Genomic DNA, 5,404 nt, shown 5'->3' with positions numbered 1-5,404 from the left:
TCTGCTCCCCCAGCCTCCACCCATGCAGGAATCCAAGCCGGGTAAGCTGGTCCTGGACCTCGGACCACAAGCTGAGCCCTCTCGTGCTGCTCACCCACTCTTCCATCTTGGCTGCTGGCACTCCAGGGCTCACCTGGCTAGAGTTCTGTTCAAAATGCCCCAGATCACCCACTCCCCTGTACCCTCGCTGCCAACCCATTCAGACTCTGGCCTTCTGTCCCCGATTGTCCCTGCTCCCAACCCTCCCGAATTCATTCATTCATTCATTCATTCCCACTGAGGACACAGCCCTGATCAGGACAACCAAAACCTGCAGTCCTGGGGGGAGCTGGCATGCAAACAAGGTAAATAAATGAACAAAAACAAAATAAATAAAAATATGTATCTGGGCAGAGTGATGTGTGTTAGGAAGAAAAAGAAGGTGAAGAAGAGGTTCCTATGGGCTCCAAGTAGTGTCTCCCCGTCCCCAGCTGGACCCCTTTCTCCTTGGCTCAGCCTAACGAGGGGTGTCCTGGGGCATTGTCAGAAGCGGGAGCAAAGCATGCTGGAACCTCTTCCCTCCTGTCACTTCACACCCCAGCCTCAGTGTCCCCCTTTGTAAATGGGATCACAGCGCACCCCTCTGAGACGGTTTCAGGGCTAAACGAATGGCTACGGGTAAGAAGCAGTGGCGGCTGCCCGTGCACTGCTGAGCACTGGATACGTTTGCTGTTGTCATTAACAATACGGTTGTTTTGGTTCATGGTCAACTTCTGAGTAACAGCTCCAATCGTTCCATTTCTCTCCCATTCCGTGTGGTTACATATACTTTATTTTTGTATGAAACACCTTTTAAACACTATTCACAAATACGGAATTCAACAAAAGGTAAAAGCTATAAACTAAGTCTCCCCTTTTTGCTGATCATGGCTCCCCAGCACCCCTCCCCAGGGGCCACCAGAGGAACAAGTTTTTCATGTTTTGATGCAGAGAGCGTCTACGCAGAGGAAATCTACATCAACTCTTCTCTTGACAAACTAACCCTTCCTGCCCAGGTGGATTTGCTCCTGCTTTTTCCTCACAAAGTCTCCCCACGTCAGCACTGTGCTGCCCTATTCTCCTGCACAGCTGCCGACCATGTCACGCTGAGAATGGCCAGAGTTTCCCAGCTCATCCTCGGCAGCTAGGCGTTTAGGTCCTTTCCAGCTGGTTGTCGGTACAAACAGCGCTCAGGTAAATAAATAGCCCTGGATGGATGTCATTCCTGGACGGCTCAGTCGCTTGCAGGAGACGCCCTGGGGCCCAGGGCGACTTCTTCAGCTCCCAGCTGAGCCGGTCTGTACAGCTGAGCCATTTCCACTCCTCACAGCAGCAAACGAGGATTTGTTCCTACACACCCTTGAGAATACATTGAGTTCTCATACCTTTTATCTGTCAGTCTGACAGGTGGAAATGGCCCCTTGTTATTCCTTCCTCTTCCTCCTACCCGTCTTTTCAACGTTATTGAAGTATAATTGGAGTACACTAAATTGCACATTAAAATTTTTTAAAATTTATTTTTCAGTCATATTTGCCATGCAATATTAGATTAGTTTCAGATGTACAACATAGTGATCAGACATTTATATAACTTACAAACCAGACACCCATACACAGTTATTACACTGTTATTGACTATAGTCCCTGTGCTGTATTTTACATTTCTGTGACTTTTTAAAAAATATATATTTTTATTGGTTTCAGAGAGGAAGGGAGAGGAAGAGAGAGAAACATCAATGATGAGAGAATTATCGATCGGTCGCCTTCTGCACGCCCCCTACCGGGGTTTGAGCCTGCAACCCGGGCATGTGCCTTGACTGGGAATTGAACGGTGACCTTTGGGTTCATGGGTCGACGCTCAACCACTGAGCCACACCAGTCAGACTCTGTGGCTTCTTCCTACCTTCACCTTTTCTACCCAGGCTCCAACCCCTCCCATTTGGCGATCATCAATTTGTTCTCTGTATCTATGAGTTTGTTTCCATTTTGTTTGTTTATTTGCTTTTTAGAGTCCACATATAATATATTGCACGTATTTTAAATCCGCACTTTACACCATTTTGACACGGGTATAAATCTATGAAACCATGACTGTGATCAAGATTAATTTTCATGTTTTAAAAAAAGATGAATTTGCTTGTTCCAGAATTTCCTATGTAAGCTTTGTGCCTGCTTCATGCACTTGAAGCATAGTGGTCCCTCCTTTGGAAAAACTGCTGTTTGAACTGCCCCATTATTCTTAGTCTCTTATTCTATAGATCAACTCTGTTATTTTTAGGCTGTAAAATAACTTTGTGTTTTGCTTGAATAGAAAAGATAAACTGAACTGTCTGACCTTGCAAGCCAGCCATCTAAAGGGGCTGATGCACTGATACTGATAGTAATTCACATATTCCGCCAAGTGTTTGTTCATCCAAGGTTACAGGTGTTTGATTAGCTATAATATGTACTCAAAGTTACAAGGTGTCTGTGTAGATATGACAGGTGTTAGATTAAATACGATATGTACTCAAGGTTACAAGCTGTCTTACACAAAGAACTAGATGGACATAAAAAGGAAATACTCCCTCCTGTGTTTGCTCATGATTTGACAGAGGTAATCTGCTCTGAACCTGCGCGCAACAAAGATGACTCCTAACCAATTGGCTCATTGGGCGTCTTGTCCAGCTCGCTGATTTGCGATACAACACACGTAGCGTGATGATTCGGAGACTGCTCCGTGCGGGTGCATGCATCAATATTTTGTTCCCTTTTATTGTTGAGTCTACTCCAGTGTATGGCTGGACCACAGGTTGTTCATCTATTTACCTGCTGAACATTTGGGTTGTTTTCTGTTTGTAAGTATTACGAATAAAACTACTATAGATGTTCGTTTATGTCATATGGACACCTGCTGTAATTTCTCTCAATACCTACGAGTGGCATGGCTGGGCCGTAGGGTAATTCTACTTTAAGAAACTGCCAAACTGGCCCTGGCTGGTGTGGTTCAGTGGGTTGGGCGTGGTCTCATGCACCAAAAGGTTGCTAGTACGATTCCCCATCAGGGCACGAGGCAGCTCTCACATAGATGTTTCTCTCTCTCTCTCTCCCTTCCTCTCTCTAAAAATCAATAAAAAATAAAGTTCTTCCGGCTGAACATCGCACCAACTCCTGCTGGTGTGTTTTTCAGGGGGCAGAGTAGCAGATTAGCCTGTGCCCAGCAAACAGGAGCTGAGGCCGTGAGCAGACACACCAGCCCAGTGACCCCAGCTGTCTTCCCCCATCGACTGTGGTACTGTTGGCCACTGGCATGCTCCTCACCTCCTGGTTCTTCTTTTATGAGGTCACCTCCACCCAGCACATTGGGGACATCTACAAAGAGCTCCTCAGTTCGGCCGGTGAGGCTCAGGGGTTGAGCATCCACCCATGAACCAGGAGGTCACTGGTTCGATTCCCAGTCAGGGCACATGCCCAGGTTGCAGGCTCGATCCCCAGTGTGGGGCCGGTAGGAGGCAGCCGATCAATGATTCTCTATCATCATTGATGTTTCTCTCTCTCCCTCTCCCTTCCTCTCTGAAATAAATAAAAATACTTTTTAAAACAAACAAGCATATTAAAAAAAGAAAGGAAGAAACTGCCAAATTGTTTGGCTGCACCATTTTGCATTCCCGTCAGCAATACATAACCCACACGTGCTATTGCGAATCTTCGTAATCCTGCCCATCCTAGTGTGTATGAGCTAGTAGCTCATGGTGGATTGTGCTAGGACCAGAGGGCCGTATAACCCTTAACGGCCATTTGTAAGCTTTCCACCGCAGAAGGACAGAGACCAGGAAGATTTGCTGGACACCAGGCATCTGAACATGTAAGCAATTAAAACTGTCCTTTGGCTCAGTGGATAGAGCGTCAGCCCGCGGACTGAAAGGTCCCAGGTTCGAATCTGGTCAAGGGCACATGCCCGGGTTGTGGGCTCAATCCCCAGCGGGGGGCGTGCAGGAGGCAGCCAGTCAATGATTCTCTCTTCATTGATGTTTCTATCCCTCTCTCTCTCTTCCTTCCTCTCTGAAATCAATAAAAATATGTTTTAAAAAATTTTTAAAAAACAAAAACACCTGATCACACATCTGAGTTCCCAGCCCAGCAGCCCAGCCCCAGACCCACTGGTGACAGGAGCTTCCCGCCAGTGGCTGCCCGTGAGGGTGAGACAGACTCCAGCCCCTGGTGCTGCTGTCATCCACCCGGTGTCTGCTTGGCTCGGGCTGTGCAGCCCTTCCCTTTGGGTCTCCCACCCCCCATCCCCTTCCCGTAAATACATTCCATGTTTCTTTATCTGCCGTCTGAGACGGCCCTGTAGCCTGTCCACGTGCCGTCCCGTTAACCTCTCAGTTTGGAGTTGCATTTCCCTGATGACGAATGAGGTTGAGCATCTTTTCCTGTGGACAGGCTCCGCCTCAGGAGTCACTACACTCTGTGCTCTGACTGTTCCCTCCCCCGCGGCTCCTCCATCCTCACCCTGCTCACCTCTCCACCTCCCCTCCCCCCTCTCAGAACTCTGCCTGAACAGCCTGGAAGGTTCTGAGCTCTCTCTGTATCTCACACCCAGCCCTTTGTGTATTTGTGTCTTCTGCCTAGAACACCCCTCTTCTCTCTCTTCCCTAATTCCTACCGATCCTCACCGCCCAGAACCGTTGCCTGATCTCCAGGCCGTGTCGGCGGTCTCTGGCCACCCCGGGTGCCCTGCGCTGCCCCCATCGCACACGATCACATGTCACCTGGCCAGCCTGTCACGTTCTCGGCTGTGCACCCAACTCCTGGGGTGAGCTAAACGGGTGGGATGGAGGGTGGAGGGCAGTGTGGCCCTGACAGAGTTGCAGAAGGTAGTCAGTGAAGTGACATGGAACCAGGTCTGGCTTGAGATAGTTCTGGGCTGGTATTGGTGGGAGCCTGGAGTGGCGACTGAGGGGCACATGTACAGCGATGGGCCCTGGAGAGGCTCAGTGAGGCGGTGGGGGTGGGGGGTGGAGGGGGGTGGAGGGTGGAGGGTGGGGGGGCACAGGGTGTCTCTTACTGTCTCGGGCCATGCACGCACCAGGAAGCAACACGAGATGCTGATATGACACTTGGCTCATCAAACTCGCTCAGTCCAAAGGAAATTTGGGGTTCGGCGCAAAGCAAGTCACCAGGTCAGACTTCTCCCCGAATGCGCGCGACTCCCTGCCTTGGCTTCCGTGCACAAAGCGCATGAAGGCACGCTCGCTAGGGACGCGGCCGGACCTGGTCAAGGAGGCGGGCTCGCTGGAGGCCTGCGGACGCTGCGGCTGGAGCTAGCACTGCGCAGTGCCGGCTGCAGGCCCACCGCTCCTGCGCTTCGAGCACCCAGCACCTCAGCTGCCGGTCAGCATGAGCT

General features: G+C 50.0%; 1 pseudogene; it reads left to right on the top strand.

Moving 5' to 3' along the window:
- The first annotated feature begins 2,941 nt into the window (after positions 1–2,941).
- Positions 2,942–5,404, top strand: part of LOC102427417 — a 5,824-nt pseudogene continuing 3,361 nt past the window's right edge.

The sequence above is a fragment of the Myotis lucifugus genome, unplaced genomic scaffold (assembly GCF_000147115.1).
Source record: "Myotis lucifugus unplaced genomic scaffold, Myoluc2.0 scaffold_963, whole genome shotgun sequence".
NCBI classification, from domain to species: domain Eukaryota; kingdom Metazoa; phylum Chordata; class Mammalia; order Chiroptera; family Vespertilionidae; genus Myotis; species Myotis lucifugus.
This window is presented reverse-complemented; position numbering and strand designations above follow the sequence as displayed.